We start from the raw sequence: 17469 nt of genomic DNA, 5'->3' as shown, positions 1-17469 counted from the left end.
TCCAGAGTAGCTGGTCGGAGGTGGAAGACGCGGCTCAACAGAGCGTCCAAGGACCGCAGGCCTTCCGGGGTCGGTGCAGTCTCGGGGGCCGGTGCCGTATCAGCCTGTGCAGCACGGGTAACCAGTTGTTGGACCTGGGATGTGAGCAATGAAACTTGGCCAACCAGGGCCTGGATCGCCTGAGCCATGGTGGCCAGGGCCTCATCCTGTTGATCAATTCGAGCGTTGCTCTGAGAGATGAACTCGGAGATCTGGGAAACACTCGCTGGATCCATGTAAATGTCAGTTCGTTCTGTAACGTTTCAAATGAGAGTCAGAGAGGATCCAAATGCAAGAGACAATGTTTATTTGTATCTGACAATAAAACGAATAGTGCCAGGCTAGATGAACGCAGAACACAGGACAGGAACAGAACGGGGAAACCAGATCCAGACAAACTCCTCAGGGCCTGAGCACAGACAGCACAAACATAAGTGATAGTAACGAACTGACACAGACACACAAAAGCATCGCACAGATATAGGCACCATGATGAGCCTCAGCTGGCGAACTAATCAGACCAACTGAGTGTCATCATAACACGTGAGCATAACAAATCCACATGGACAATCAAAACAAAACAAACCCACGTGATCAAGCATACACTCCGGAGAAGCGCACAAACCTGCAACCGTGACACACTACTGTTAGTACATACAACCATAAGGGGGAAAGCTGGTGTCCTTTTTATGAGCAAGCATTGTTAATCAATGAGTTCCCAGATGACAACATAAATATTGTGTTTGTCCTCTACACAGGCTACATGGCTGTAATCTCACTGTTCAGTGCTGTGAGAGTTTGTCTTCAGTTCTACAATCCTCAAACTGCGTCTTGAGAGAGCTGGACCTGAGTAACAATGACCTGCAGGATTCAGGAGTGAAGATTCTCTCTGATGGACTGAAGAGTCCAAACTGTAAGCTGGAGACACTGAGGTAAATGATTCTCCACTCAACAGTGACTACAAAAAGAGAGTTACGTATTGGGTTACAAATATAAAAGCCCCTTTCTCCACTGTGTACTGGCAGTATGTTCTTTAATTCATATCTATACAGATCTGTGTTTATAGACAAATATGTTTAAAAGGATTACTGAGTAAAATACAAAATGTAGAATTTTCTAATTCTTTTTCTGATTTTCTGATACAGAAATATGACTGTAAACAGTTATTCAGTGTATTTAAAGATTATTTAAATCTGAGAAAGTCTCTTGACTCTCTTGTTATTATCTAAACTGAAGAAGTGTCTTGGCCTTGTTTGTATTTGAAGGTTTATGTTAATGATTGTACAGTTTGCAGTTTTCTTAAAAAACATAAAAGTCTCGTGACAATCTTATTATCTAAACTGAAGAAGTGTCTTGGATTTGTTAATATTTCGACTCTACAAAGGTGGACTGACTACAGCTCTAGTGACTGTTAGACAGGAGACAAAGACACCAAAAAATTTAGTTTGTGTGTGTTTAGTTTATTTACAATTTAGTTCATAATATAATATAAATAGAAATAAAAATAAGCTTATTTTTAATTACACCTTATACTTCAAGATTTCTTCTGAGGTCAAAATTGTCTTATTCCTCACAGCAGACTTTACAGTTTCATGTGATGGCTTATGAACTATTACTCTGTACAGTTCTACAGATGATGTTAAGTCCTTGTTTAGTGTGTGTGTATGTGTGTGTGTGTGTGTGTGTGTGTGTGTGTGTGTGTGTGTGTGTGTGTGTGTGTGCTGATGTGAGCGCTTGATCAAAAAGGAGAGCTAATCAGGATGTATGTGTGTTCATCACTGCTGTTGACATGAGCAAAAACAGCAGTCAGCATCTTCATAACACAAAGAGATGTGTGATTGTCCAACTGTGTGATGTGGACTACTGCTGTGTTTGTAGATTGTCTGGCTGTATGGTGACAGAGGAAGGCTGTGGTTTTCTGTCTTCAGCTCTGACTTCAAACCCCTCACACCTGAGAGAGCTGGATCTGAGCTACAATCATCCAGGAGATTCAGGAGTCAAGCTGCTCTCTGAACAACTGGAGGATCCAAACTACACACTGGACAAACTCAAGTATGTGGAGCATCACTGGCCTTTTTTGAAGATTTATTTTGAATACAGATACTTTGATACTTCACGCCTCTTCTAGTCTCTAGATATTAATCCAAACCTGTTAAAATATTTCAGTGCACTGGGGCAGTTCTCACATTGACCGTGATATTATATCCCGTATTAACACTGTACAGTTTCAGCATATTATTTGAGCAGAACTTGTTCTATAGATTTCTGCTGAAAAACTGGACAATGTCAGGTCAGAAATGTGTGTGTGAGGTAGTGTTGGGGTCTTTGAACTTGGACTCAGACTTGTCACTGTCTTGGGTAATCTTTTACTCAGACTTGACTAGGACATTTTGGACTCTGAAAATATCACAAGTCCAGTCGAGTCAACATCATTCACAACACAAATAAAGATATTAAAAATTAATAAATAACAGCATGAAACTATAACAAGAATTAAGCAAACTCTCTGGCTGCATGCCAGCATTTTTTTCTGCCACAGTTCTGCCCCTGCAGGCAGCAGTAGCAAGTAATCACCTTAAACGTGTAACCAGAAATAGCCATATCACACAATGCGTGGCTAGGTCTAGGACAATAATATCTTCAAAATCCGCAGTAATTTGTCTTCTACCGACATGTAGAAAGAAAACAAAGAAAGGTAAGAGCTTATTTACTTGAATTGTATGTTCATATAGTAGGAATGATGTTAATACATACTGTTTTGTTTTTTATATTGGTGTCAATGTATCCGCAAATAATTGTCAGATTCAAAGTTCTGCGCTTTGGCTCTGAGCCAGAGAAAGATGTGTTCAGTGCTTGATTTAGGCCAGGGCTTCTTAAATCTGGACTCAGTAATATTCAAAGTTTTCCTATGTGACTCTTGTAATGACATCCCGCAATCATCCCATTTCATTTTCCAATGCTTCCCCTTTATGCTTAATCTGTCTATGAAAAGTGAAAGTACCGTCAACACAGCCAAGCTCAAATGTGATAGAACTGCAAGAGCTGTTCAAGAGAATTGTGCTTTCGCTTTATTTTGGCTTGAAAGCACATCAAAATGAATATAAAACATCTGCGTTCTCTTTCTTTCCATTAAAGATGTGCGTCGATCATCACATTTCTGAATCAGTGTAGCCTGCATGCTGACTGACGGACGCGTTCCGTATAATAAACTCATCCCAGATACCAGATCAGCTTCTGATTTTGGAAGGTAGGGTTAGGAGAGTATAAAGAGTGTAAAATTACAGTAATTAAATCATGGAATAGCAAAAATGTTGTAATAATGTTGCTTGGAGTTGCATATTATATTAAGTCAATATAATCACAAATGGATTTAATGTAGAGTTATATTCAAATCCAAACAACATTCAGAGTAATTAATCACTTTACTAAGTCCACAAATTCAAGCAATATTATAATCTTTTTTAAAGATAGAATGAGGTTTGTTTAAAAAATAATATTCAGGTAATATTTTGATGAGAGACAATGGAGAGATTGAGTGTGCCTGTGTCCACAGTGTAAGTCTTCTGTGTGAGAATAAACATTACTGATTGTGAGTAGCAGTATATCTGCCCAACATGTTGAATATGCAAGAGAGAATCTGATAATGATACATTTCTGATTTGAGAATAGTCTATTTATATGAAGTCAATGAGTGCAAGAATATGTGTATAACAAAATTAATCATCTCAAAATTTAATTTAGAAATTATTTAGAATTATGCATAGTTGTATGCTGATGTCATCATTGTCTTCTGAACTGAGGACCAGGACCATGACCTATCCTCAAAAGCATTGTGGCATGCAGCGTGGAAAGGCATCTACTGTGTAAAACATATGCTGGATAAGTTGGTGGTTTATTCCTCTATGGCGACCTCTGATTAAATAAAGGGACAAAGTCGATAGGAAAATGAATGAATGAATGAGATTTGATTCTTTTTTGGACCTGAATTGTGAACTGTTTAGGCCTAATCTTACCTGCCTGACTCTTCATCCCTCCTTTTTGCTTCATAACATGTTTACATAAAATAAGATCATCATCATCATATTGTTTTAATTTTTGTATTGTCCACTTGCAAAACTCATTGTGCCAACACTTCAGCATGAAATGCTTTTACACGGGTTTTACAATGCTGTGTGCTGCGTATTTTTTTGACGTGTCGAATGGTCGAATGGTCTTTCTTTGCTGAACCTTTATGTTCTGTGCAGAACTGGGTCAGTCGGCATGAATATGGTTTCATTCACTGTGCTGATAACAGAGTTCCCCTTCGGTTAGGGAACTCCAGTGCTATAGGTGGATTTGATCTAGAAAATCCACGTATGGGAGGATTCGATTCAGAAGCCGCTTGTCTGAAAGAGTATTGAACGGGCCAATGAATTGGCAGCGTAAGCTTGCGCAGGTGTGCTTCATTGCCAATTATGCCAGCATATAAGCACACCTGGAGCGAGCAAACGCCATCCTTTTCGCTTCAGAGACTTTCTGATCGAGTCGATGAGGGTTCCTCTTGCTGTGATCCAGCGATGCCGAGCGAACAAGAGCATTCTCCCGGTCCAGAGTGTGTACAATGCAGCGGCAGACGGTCGAGCTGGGTTTTCTCCCTTGCCTGGCGTTCTTTGGGTCCGGTCCTCCAGAGCGGTGCGTATAAAGTTGCAACTTTACAAAGAGAGCAACACAGTCGTGCAGCACGTCCTTTTCAGGACGGCGCTCCGACTGTGCGTTTCTGGATGTGGTAGTTTTCTGTTTTCGGATGATGGGCACGGGAACTGCGTTGCATGCTTCAGCATGTTAATGCGCTGCTCGTCATTGCGATGCCATGACTGTTGCACAGTTAAGATCGTGGCTAGCCTTTGCAAAAGGGCAAACCATCCCAGTTGTTCTCTGCTCTGCAGCGGGCACTCGGGCAGATCTAAGGGTTTCAGCAAGAGAGGCCGGACCGACTAGAGGGGCGTCCCCTTCTTCCCGGAGGTGCAAAGTAGGCTTACGCGGTCTTGAAGGGCACTTTTTTCTGCTCGTGCTGCGTGTCCCTCCACCCTCACCACTCTTGATGGTGGAACGGGCAGGGGGTATGTGGCGATTCCTCACGTTGAGTGCGCGATGGCGTCAATCCTCTTCTTGGTGGGGTCTGCCTCGTCTCCCATCCAAAGCCTGTAAGTTATCTGCCTCCCTCGGAGCTAGAGCTTAAAAGGCTGCAGGCCAGGCTGCTCCCGCCTTGCATGCGATAGCCACCTACCAGCGCTACCAAGCGCAGGTGCTGGCCGAGCTGCACCAGGGTGGGTCCAACCCAGGCTTATGAGCTTCGCACCGCAGCCAACTAAGCTCTTCGGACTACTAAATCCGCTGCCTGTGTTGGGGAGGACGATGTCACCCCTGGCTAATATGCGCAAAGTCAACAAAGTCCGCTATCTTGACTTCCATATATCCCGAGCTGGCATGTTCGGCGACACCGTCTGTGAATTCACCCAGGAATTCGAGGCGGTGAGAGAGCAGTCTGATGGGTGAGGTCACCTATCGGCGTGTCCGTAAGCCCATTCCGCCCGCCGTACCATACATATCTGCTCCTCGCCGAAGGCGCCCGCCTACAACAGCTGCACCGCCCCCGCACACGCCTCTGGCGAAGCGAGCGTGTTGAGCACCTCGGAAGCAGGCAGCCCCCCCTCCCCAGAATGCCGCTAAGTCTGGCAACGGACCGCGAAGCGTAGGGAACTTGCTCTTTTCCCGCTGGAGGGCGGGGCCCCATTTCCAATGGCACTTTTTACTGCCATGAAATGAAAGGGCACTTTTCCACTTCACCGGATGTGACAGCCCGAAATCTGCCAGTCTGAGACACTGTGCTCTCTAGCTCGCAGGTTCGGTGCGCTCCGCCAGTGGCTCACAAGCGCTGGGACGGTTTCCTCTCCCAGCCCTCGAGCCCCCTCTCTGGAGTCAGGTTGCGGAGCCAGAGCGAACGGCACTTTTTTCTGCCATGAAAACATTAATGAAAGAGCACTTTTCCACTTCCCCGCATGTGACAGCCCGAAATCTGCCAGTCTGAGACTCTGTGCTCTCTAGCTCACAGGTTCGGTGCGTTTCGTCAGTAACCGCGTTTCCACTATCGCGCCTAAAGCGAGCGAGCCAGGGCGAGCCAAGGCCAGTGGGGTTTCCACTGTCACTTCCGGGGCCTAATCGGGCCAAAGCGGGGCTTTCTTGGGGCCAGCGGCCGAATACCTTGGGCCAAGGAGGGCCAGCTGGGGCTTTGGGGCGGAGTGAAAAGAGAGGCGGGCAGTTTTCTGATCGCACATGAGTAAATGCGCCAAACAAATAAAGAAATAAGGGAAAGAAAACATCTAGCCTTATAGTCTGGGGTCTTTTTGCGTATAATCACCCATATGTTTCCCTTTTAAATGTAAGGCTGCTGCATAAAATAATAAAGTAGTTTTAATTTATAGTGACGTTTTTTGCTGCGTCCTCCTTTGTTTCAATAACGCATAATAAGCTTTACACCATATTAAAGACACAGCAGACAGTAAAGGTTTTCGAGAGTTTTTGTCAAGTTTGTTTGTTTGTGCGAGTTTAGATGCCTGTATGTGTGTGTGAGACCGGGCAAAAGCGCTCCTTCACAGCTCTGTTATAATAGACTTTAAACAATATAGTGTCATATCTTGATAAAATAGCCTAAGCTTTAATGAAATATAATTTAAAGAATTACAAATATCGGATAAATATAAAATCACATTAAATAAATAAACCAATATAAAATAAACAAAAGCTAGCTATATGTAGGTAGCCTATTAAGGGTGGAGCCGAACCCGAATACGGTATTCGGAAAGGCACGAATAGTGTGTTTTTACGAATACTTATTTCGAACAAATACTAGAAAAATTATTTGTATTCGGGAGCAAGAAAGACACTATATCAAAAAGCAGCATTTCCTCATGAGACCACAGTGCATGCCCGCGTGAGTGAGTGAGTGAGAGAGACACAGAGAGAGAGAGCGAGAGAGAGAGCGAGAGAGACGCTTAGTCGGAGGGCGGGGCGGAGGTGTCTGGCACAATCTTCTCCACAGATACAGACAGAGAAGGCTCGGCTGAGTGAAAAAAATACTTGTCTGCATCACTATTTTTGTTAAATAGATTTTTGTACCTTAATTGGGTTCCAGATGCAGTTTATAAACTTGTAGCGGAGTTTGATCGGGATCGGGAAGTTTGCCATCGGGTGCTCTGTTTACGCAACGTTAGCTCTGTTAGCGCGGTAATTTAGACAATAGACTGTTGACAGAGTAACATTAACGTTCGTTTATAAAGGTTAAAATGATGCTTGTGCTGTTGTGTCGAATAGTATGCACTTATGGGAGTTATATGGTACGTCTACATTACTGTCTTTTGCAGACAGCAAGATATATGCTATAGGCTAGTTAACCTTAGCATAGCTTCCCGTCACTTTTTATTAACTTGAAACTCCTCAAATACATTTGGGCACCCGAATAGAAAAAGAGTGAGACTGCTTCTGAGCCATTTCTTGGTCCTCCACCAGTCAAAAAAACAAAAAAACATGTTCTTTGTGGAAGAATTTTACAGTCAGTGGTGCTGCAGATAAAACAAACTGATACTGTAACGTTATAATGTGTGCAAAAGTGAAATCGGCAGAGATATTAAACATCTGTCAACATCTCCTATGCATAATCATTCATTTCTTTTCGGCTAAGTTCCTTTATCAAGCTGGGGTTGCCACAGTGGAATGAACCACCAATTTATCCAGCATATGATTTACGCAGTGGCTGCCCTTCCAGCTGCTACCCAGCACTGAGAAACATCCATACACTCTCTTTCACACACATACAATAGGGACAATTTAGCTTACCCAATTCACCTGTATTGCATGTGTTTGGACTGTGGGGGAAACCGGAGCACCCGGAGGAAACCCACGCCAACATGGGGAGAACCCAGTCATGGCTCGAACCAGCAACCTTCTTGCTGTGAGGCGACAGTGGTACTCACTGTGCCACTGCGCAACCTTCTATGTAATGTATTATCACATGCACTAAAAGCATCCTCTCCTGATACTGTCTGTGAACCCCCCACAAGCATCAATCCCCTCAATCAGCAGAGCTATGTTCTGCTAAATCCTCCACAAGCACCAAACCATCAACACAGCCACATTCTGCCCCAGCAAGTCAGTTTTAAACATAAAAAACAAAAAAAACAAACAAACTTTGTGTCTGTTTTGTGGGTGGCAGATGACAATAGCAGGGCTGTATCTTTTATTATTATATAGAATACTTTTGTTTTGCCAGATCTCCCAGGCAGGGTTTTATTTAGATTTATTTACTCAATATTAGATTTTGGAATTCTGTCCATTGGAAAAAAGTTCTTTCAGAAGAAGAACAGTTTTTTGAAGTATTATTTGTTTTTATTCTGTCTATTCAGTGTCCTTCAACAAGAACGGTGGTGGTGGGGTTCATAATATTCACAATGATATTTTATTAGTTGTTGGTTTAACCATGGATGAGATAATGGCTTCTATGTTATTTTCTTTTCAATGACATTTCTTGTCACATGTTCAAAAACAACAACCAATATTGCATGTCTATAATTTATATAATGGGCATAATTAAACAATTCTTTCACTATAATGTAAATTAGAAGTGTAATAGAAAAAATATATATTTTTGCGCCATTTTGAATTTTACTCGAATACAAATACAAATACTTTTCCCCCCTCAACAAATACAAATACCGGCTGCTCCGCACATCCCTATAGCCTATATACAATACATAAATCGAACGGTTTTAAAGCCACATTTATAGCCTATAACTTTCATTTTACAAAGACCTGTCTGAAAAAAAAGATATTCGATATTTTATGAAAACAATTAACACCCGAGAAGGTTTGAAATATTATTTATAAAGTATTTGGATACGATGATATTAATCAAATCGCGCAAACAGAGCATTATTTGAAAGCAGAATCTAGCCTATACCTTTTTTTCTGTCACCCAGTCCTGCGCAGCGCTCGCTGCTTTAAACGCATATGGGGGAAAGTCCAAACACAAAATGTGTTCTATATACTCAAACAACTGTTTATGTTTTTATATGACATGCTTAAATTTATAAATGAAACTTTAAATGAGGAGCTTTAGTGAATAGCTGCCAAGCGCAACAAATATGGCTATATTTTATAAGGCTACTCGCTCTTATGCTGAAACACTTAACACGACGTCTATCAAAACGAGGATGTTATAAAATACATGCAATATCGAGTTATAAAGGAGAATTTCTGTGGCTTCATATTATGGATGTGTGCGTTCTCTGTGATGGTTCCCTGCGTTCGGCGAGAGCAGTCGATGCACAATGCCAGTTGGTCGGCGAGTAAACAAATGTAATGAATGGAAATACACAGGTCTGTGCGTATAGACATTTCATGTACTGCTGTACAGTAACGTGTCATTTGTTTGTTTCGGTTGTCTTCATTTTAATGGTTTCGTTTCGTGATGATTCTATGGTGTGCTTTATCTGAAGTAGGCGGGTTGTGTGACGTTTGATTCGGAACGTTCTGTGGGCGGTGTTTGCGTGACGCGCTGTGAGCTATTAGCCTGTCAGTGGAAACGCGACATGATTTCGGCCTCATTTCTCAACCTCCCGAGCTATTGGCCCGGCCCGGCCCGATTAAAGCCCTGGCTTGCACTGGCTCGATAGTGGAAATGCGGCTAGTGACTCATGAGCCGCCAGTGGCTCACGGGCGCTGGGGGGACAGTCTCCTTTCCCCCAGCCCTCGAGCCCCCTCTCTGGAGTCAGGGTGTGGAGCCAGAGCGAATCGCTCTCCTCCAGCTCTTCCGCGAGACCCTCGCGCTTCCCGGATCAGCACACCTGCTCCGCGCTGCCGCATCACTGGTATGTCAACGGTTGCAGCGATGACGCCATTAGCGAGGGCTCTGCCTGCCTGGTTAGCGTGGGCCAGCCCCTCGCGGTGGCTCATACGCACAATCAGACTCGGCTATGCGATTTAGTTCGCGAAACGGCCCCCCAAGTTCACGGGCGTGTATTTCACCAGGGTCAACCCCCTGTCCACCCCTGTCTTGCGAGAGGAGATTGCTGCCCTCCTGGCGAAGGGTGCAATCAATCGGTCCCTCCAGCCGAGATGGAAAGCGGGTTTTACAGTCCGTACTTCATCGTACCCAAAAAGAGTGGTGGGTCATGGCCAATCCTAGTTCTGCACGTTTTGAACCGCTGTCTACACAAGCTGCCGTTCAGAATGCTTACGCAGAAGCACCTCCTATGATGTGTTCGTCCTCAGGATTGGTTTGCAGCCATAGACCTGAAGGACGCGTATTTCCATGTCATATTTTCCACGCCACCGCCAGTTTCTGCGGTTTGCGTTCGAAGGTTGAGCGTGGCAATACAAGGTCCTCCCCCTCGGGCTCTCTCTGTCTCCGCGGGTCTTCACCAAACTCGCGCAGGGTTATCTCGATGACTGGCTGATTTTAGCCCACTCGCAGGAGCAATTGACCATGCACAGAGACAAGGTGCTCCGGCACCTTCGCCTGTTGGGGTTGCAGGTCAACCGAGAAAAGAGCAAACTCGCCGCGGTGCAGAGGATCTCTTTTCTCGGGATGGAGCTGAACTCGGTCACCATGGTAGCGCGCCTCTCCGGAGAGCGCACTCGCCTGTTGCTGACTTGTCTGAGGGAGCTAGACAACAAAATAGTGGTCCCACTGAAATACTTTCAGAGGCTCCTGGGGCATATGGCATCCGCTGCGGCTGTCACGTTGCTCGCATTGCTCCATATAAGACCACTTCAGCACTGGCTTCTAGATCGAGTCCCAAGACGCACATGGCATGCGGGCACAGTCTCTGTTACTGCGCTGTGTCGCCGCACCCTCAGCCCTTCGAACGGCCCCTCGTTCCTGCAGGCCGGTGTGCCTCTGGGACAGGCGTCCAGTCATGTTGTTGTCTCAACAGATGCTTCTAACATGGGCTGGGGAGCCGTGTGTCGCGGGCATGCAGCTGCGGGCCTATGGAAAGGTGCCCAGCTTTATTGGCATATAAATCGCCTAGAGCTGTTGGCAGTGGTCCTCGCTCTCCACCGCTTTTTTCCGGTGTTGGAGCAGCAACACGTGCTGGTCAGGACGGACAGTATGGCGGCGGCAGAGTATATCAATCGCATGGGGGGTACGCGATCTCGCCCCATGTCTCAGCTCGCCCGCCGTCTGCTCCTCTGGAGTCATCCGCGGCTGAATTCACTGCACGCCATTCACATCCCAGGTATGCTCAACCATGCAGCCGATGCGCTCTCACGGCAGCAAATTCATTCTGGAGAATGGAGACTCCACCCCGAGTCTGTCCAGCTGATATGGGCGTGATTCGGGGAGGCCCAGATCGATCTGTTTGCTTCCTCCGAGAACGCTCATTGCCAGTTGTTCTTTTCCCTGACCGAGGGCTCTCTCGTCACGGATGCACTGGCTCACAGCTGGTCTTGGGGCACACGCAAGTATGCGTTTCCCCCAGTGAGCCTGCTCGCGCAGCTATTGTGCAAGGTCAGGGAGGACGAGGAGCAGGTTTTGCTAGTTGCATCCCTCTGGCCCAACCGGACCTGGATATCAGAGCTCTCCCTCCTCGTGACGGCCCTCCCCTGGCGGATCCCTTTGAGAGAGGACCTACTCTCAGGGACAGGACACCATCTGGCACCCTCGCCCTGATCTCTGGAACCTCCACGTGTGGTCCCTAGACGTGAGAAAGACTAAGGTAGCCTACCGTCTGCGGTGGTTAATACCATCACTCAGGCTAGAACCCCCTCCTCGAGGTGCGCCTACGCCCTGAATTGGTGTCTATTCGCTGAATGGTATGTCTCTCACAGAGAAGACCCCCGAAACTGCCAGATCAGTGTTGTGCTCTCTTTCCTTCAAGAGAAGCTGGAGAGCAGACTGTAGCCCTCCACTCTCAAGCTTTACGTGGCTGCCATCTCCGCTTATCATGACGCGGTAGCTGGCGGCACCGTGGGAAAGCACAACCTCATCATCCTGTTCCCCAGAGGCGCTAGGCAAATTAATCCAACTCGCCCCCCTCTCATGCCCTCTTGGGATCTCGCCCTCATTCTCACGAGCTTGCTTACAGATCCCTTTGAGCCACTCGAGTCAGTATTCTTAAGATTTCTGTCCCTGAAGACAGCTCTGCTGGTCGCGTTGGCTTCCATTAAGAGGGTCGGGGACCTGGAGGCATTTTCGGTCAGTGACTCGTGCCTGGAATTGGGGCCGGATTTTTCTCATGTTATACTGAAACCCCGCCCGGGTTATGTGCTCAAGGTTCCTACCACTCCCTTTAGAGACCAGGTAGTAACCCTGCAAGCGCTGACCCCGGAGGAGGCAGACCCAGCCCTTTCCTTACTCTGTCCAGTTCGCGCCCTGCGCATCTATGTGGACCGTACTGAGTACTTTAGATCATCTGAGCAGCTCTTTGTCTGTTATGGAGGTCGGCAGCAGGGAAGTGCCATGACCAAACAAAGATTATCCCACTGGATTGTGGAGGCCATTTCATGTGCTTATTTGAGCAGAGGCGAGCTGTGTCCCCCAGGAGTGCGTGCACACTCCACTCGGAGCGTTGCATCTTCTTGGGCACGTGCACGCGGCGCCTCTTTAACAGACATCTGTAGAGCTGCGGGCTGGGTGACACCCAACACATTTGCTAGGTTTTACAATCTGCGAGTGGAGCCGGTTTCCTCAAGGGTATTAGGTAACCCTTGGTGATTGAGGAAACAACTCGGTGGGGTGTTGTAACACGCTTGCGGTGCCTTTTTTCCCTAACACGGAGAGATGTGCACCTCCCTGTCTGTCAGTAAAGCTCCCCGTTCAGTGAGCCCTGCAGATTCCTCCGTGGCCCCCTGCACTGACTCAGCGGAAGAGTCACTTGCTGGCCCACTACGTTGTAGGTCTACCCGCTGGTCAGCCCGCGTTTTGGGTATAGGTGCCGTCTATGTGCGATTTCCACTATGCGATCCCATATGCCTTTTCCGCCACGGTTCAGTCCCCCCTCTTGGGTGGACCCGTGCCTTCCCTATCCGCTAACCACCTTCTTATGCGCACTCCCCCTCTTAGGGCTAGTCCATATGTATTTCCATTTTGTCTCCCCCATTGGGTGCGGATGGTCTCCGCAGCGTCCTCCCTACCGGGATTGCACGCTTCCCAACATACTGTCGTATTTCCTAGAATTATTTTGACGCTAGCGACTCCCAAAAACAGTATGGTTACGGATCTGGAATTGGACATGTTAGCCATGTTAACCCGGGCTGCTTCGGCCGTGGGGCTGGAGATGGCTTGTCCCCCAGAACCGCGGCCGGACCGCTTAGACGGGTGGTACGTGGGGGTGAAGAAAAAGGCGAAGCCTTCTTGACCCTCTGTCCCCTTCTTCCCGGAGGTACACTGAGAGCTCACGCAGGCATGGAGGGCACCTTTTTCTGCCCGGTCCTCGTGCGCTCCCACTCTCACCTCCCTCTATGATGGGGTGGCCAGGGGATATAAGGCGGTCCCCCAGGTGGAGCGTGCTAGCCGCTCCAATTGTGGAGATTCGCCCAAACTCTCTTCCAAGGCATGCAGGTTATCTGAGTCTCTCATGGCCAGAGCCTACACTGCTGCAGGTCAGGCCGCCTCCTCTCTGCACGCTACAGCCACCTATCAACGCTACCAAGCTGAGAAACTGGCCGAGATGCAGGAGGGAGGTTCTCCCCCGGGCTTGCTGCATGAGCTCCGCACGGCAACCGATTATGCTCTCATGACTACCAAATCGGCTGCTCGTGCCCTGGGGAAGACGATGGCCACATTAGTGGTCCAGAAACGCCAATTTTGGCTGGGCTTGGCTGATGTAAGTGATGTTGACAAAGCTTGATTTCTTAACGCTCCCATATCCCGGGCTGGCCTGTTCGGCGACACCGTTGGGGAGTTCAACCAGGAATTCTCCACGGTGAAAGAGCAGTCCAAGGCGATGGGTGAAGTCATTTATCAGCGGGCTCGGAAAACTGCTCCCAAGCGGCAACGCCGAGACTTCCGCAGGACTGCAACGCCACCACCTCGGGGCGCCGTTAAGTCTGGTAAATGGACTGCAAAACGTTCCCGGGATGGGCCAATTGGAGAAGAGGGGACCTGCTCTTTCCTTGGTGGGGGGCCGAGGATTATTACATCAGTCCACTATGACTCTAAACTCATTGCGACCGGCCTCCGGGCCAACAGCAAATTAAAATTTCCAAAAGAGCAGTTCCTCTCTCTCCGGATCCGCAAACCTGAGCACTGCCAGTCTGGGACACTCCGCCTTCCAGCTCGCAGCGCCGGGTACCCTCGCCTCAGGCCCTCAGAGTGAAGCAGAACGGACTCCTTTCTCTCACTTCGGCCTTACCGCAGGGTTCAGGGAGCGCCGCTCAGCACGTTGCGGTGGCTCATATGGACGATCAGACTCGGCTATGCGATTCAGTATGCTATATGCTGTCCCAAGTTCACGGTGTCCTTTTCACGAGGGTGATCCCCGAGAGTCTCTCCGAGGAGCGTGCCAGGCTGGCATGGGGTGCGGGCACGCACTGGGTGCGCGTCACTCCGCTTTGTCTCCGCACCCTCAGCCCCTGGACGGATCTGGTTTTTCTATGGGCTGGAGTGCCCCTAGGGCTAGTATCCAGGCATATTGTCATAACAACAGGGGGGCCGTGTGCAATGAGCATGCAGTTCGTGGTCCGGACCCCGCCTGCATTGTCATATCAACTGCCTGGAGCTGTTGGCAGTGTATCTAGCTCTCCACCGCTTTTTACCGGTGCTGGAGTGGAAACACATGCTGATAAGGAAGGACAGCATGGCAACGGTGGCTTATATCAACCAAATGGGGGGTATACGCTCCCGCCGCATGTCTCAGCTCGCTCCCCGTCTGCTCCTTTGGAGTAACACGCTGCTGAAATCGCTGCGTGCCATCCACATTCCGGGCGCGCTCAACCGTGCAGCCGATGTGCTTTAACAGCAGCTAGTGTCCTGGGGAGAGTGGAGACTCCACCCCGATTCGGTCCAGCTGATATGGGCGCGCTTCGGGGAAGCCCAGATCGATCTGTTTGCTTCCACCAAGAACGCACATTGCCAGCTGTTCTAATCCCTGACTGAGGCCACCCTCGGCATGGATGCACTGGCTCACAGCTGGCCATCGGGCATGTGCAAATTTGCATTTCCCCCAGTGAGCCTAATCGCACAAACTTTGTGCAAAGTCAGGGAGGACGAGGAGCAGGTTTTGTTTGTTGCACCCCTCTGCCCCAACCAGACCTGGATTTTGGAGTTCACACTCCTCGCGGTGGCCCCTCTTTGACGCAATCCCCTAAGGGAGGGCCTCCTCTCTCAAGGACAGGGCACCATCTGGCACCCACGCCCCAATCTATGGAACCTCCATGTGTGGTCCATAGACTTAGGTGACTTACTGCCCCCGGTACTTAACACCATCACTCAGGCTAGAGCATGCCTACGCCCTGAAGTGGAGTCTATTCTCTGAGTGGTGCGCTTCTCGCTGAGAAGACCCCCGAATGCCAGATTAGCATTGTGTTATCCTTCCTTCTGGATAAGCTGGAGCTTAGGCTGTCACCCTCCACACTAAAGGTTTATGTGGCTGCGATCGCCGCTCACCATGACGCGGTAGATGGCAACACGCTCGGGAAGCATGATCTAATCAACCGATCCTCAGAGGCGTGCGGCAGTTAAATCCGTCCCGCCCCCCTCTCATGCCCTCTTGGGATCTCTCTCTAGTCCTAGCGGATCTGCAGAGAGATCTTTTCGAGCCACTCGAGTCAGTATCACTTAAAATTCTGTCATTAAAGACAGCTCTGCTGATCGCATTTGTGTCATTCAAGAGAGTTGGGGATCTGGAGGCATTTTCAGTCAGCGAATCGTGCCTTGAATTCGGGCACGGTTACTCTCACGTTGTCCTGAGACCCCAGCCTGGCTATGTGCCCAAGGTTCCTACCACCCCATTTAGAGATCAGGTGGTGAACCTGCAAGCGCTGCCTTCGGAGGAGGCTGGCTCAACCCACTCACTGTATTGTCCCGTTCGCGTTTTGCGCCTTTATGTGGAACAAACGCAAAATGTAAGATCATGTGAACAGCTCTTTATCTGATATGGTGGTCGGCAGAAGGTAAGTGCCGTATCAAAACAGAGGTTTGCCCACTGGTTAGTTGATGCCATCGACCTCCTCGCTTATCAATGCCAGGGCGAGCCGCGCCCTTCAAACGTTAGAGCGCAATCTACAAGAGGTGTTGCTTCCTCATGGGCATTATCACGCGGTACCTCTCTCACAGATGTCTGCAGAGCTGCGGGTTGGGCGACACCTAACACATTCGCGAGGTTCTGTAATTTTCAAGTGGAGCCAGTTTCCTTCCGCTTATTGGGTAACCCCAATCAATCGGGGGGAGATAACCCGGAGATGTGTGTGCTTTATTCTACTCTCCTAGTAAGTTTCCCTTCTCAGGCGAACCCTAGAGAGTTCCTCCAAGGCCCACATCATCGACTCCGCGGAGAAGTCGAATGCATGGCTCAGTGTGCGGTTGGTACGCCCATTTGGTCTACACGCAGGTTGAGGATCGGTGCCAGCTATATGCATCCCCATTTGGTGATGCCAGTTGCATTATTACCACAGTGTGTTCCCCCTTATCAGCCAGTCCTGTGTCTTCCCTAACCGCTAACCAGCTTATCATATGTAGCACTCCCCCCTCATTAGGGCTTGTCCATATGCCTCCTTACCATCAGGTCTCCCCTTCTGGGTAGCAGGTGGTCTCCGCCGCGTCCTCCCCCTGCGGGGACTGACGCTTTCCCAACGTACTGTCGTAATTCCAAAAATCCCTAGTCTATATTAGCTAGGAAAAAGCACACTTACGACCCCCGATTAAACATTAAACATTTATTCCCATGTAATGGTAATATGTTGGGCCTAGGGGACGTTGGAAGGTTGCGCTCTTGGTGATGTCAGTGCGCTCACGCTTTGGCTTGGCAAACTACACATCAGGAGCATGACGGGCTTGGTTGCTGTGGCGCTTTCCATACAGTCTCCCAAAGTCTGTATATACAGACACACGTAGAAGTTCCCATATGAAGGGAAACGTCCAGGTTACGTACGTAACCCATGTTCCCCGAATAGGGAACAGAGACGTGTGTCTCCACTGCCACAGCACTTGAGTCTCCAGCTGGGAGCTGAGCGATCGGCTCTTCAGCAGGCAAAATTCTGACAAGCTAACTCACACAGCCGACTGATATAGCCCTAATTGGCTAATCAGTTTCAGCTGTGGAGCTAAGCTCCGCCAATTCAATTGGCATTTCATTGGCCCATTTTTATATGTTTAACTGTTGATTCAGAGAACTTGCATTGAACTGCTAGAGAAGCAGGGTTCAAACTAAACAGTGTTTATTAACAGCGGGCACA

At 48.2% G+C, this 17469-nt stretch overlaps 2 protein-coding genes across 3 annotated transcripts in view; both read left to right on the top strand.

Annotated features, from left to right (window-relative positions):
• Positions 1–17469, top strand: part of LOC101884513 (uncharacterized) — a 195753-nt gene that overhangs the window by 105086 nt on the left and 73198 nt on the right. The gene's annotated exons all lie outside the window — the stretch shown is intronic.
• The window catches only part of LOC141381845 (tripartite motif-containing protein 16-like), a 37919-nt gene continuing 23044 nt past the window's right edge, over positions 2595–17469 (top strand). The window contains exon 1 of one of the 2 annotated variants that reach the window (XR_012402651.1): positions 2595–2734. The gene's annotated coding sequence lies outside the window, so the exon portion shown is untranslated. The remainder of the gene's footprint in view (positions 2735–17469) is intronic. The other variant, XM_073948978.1, reaches the window with a different exon arrangement.

Source organism: Danio rerio, chromosome 4, assembly GCF_049306965.1.
Source record: "Danio rerio strain Tuebingen ecotype United States chromosome 4, GRCz12tu, whole genome shotgun sequence".
NCBI classification, from domain to species: domain Eukaryota; kingdom Metazoa; phylum Chordata; class Actinopteri; order Cypriniformes; family Danionidae; genus Danio; species Danio rerio.
The sequence above is the reverse complement of the archived record's forward strand: the minus strand, read 5'-3'. Positions and strand labels throughout refer to the sequence as shown.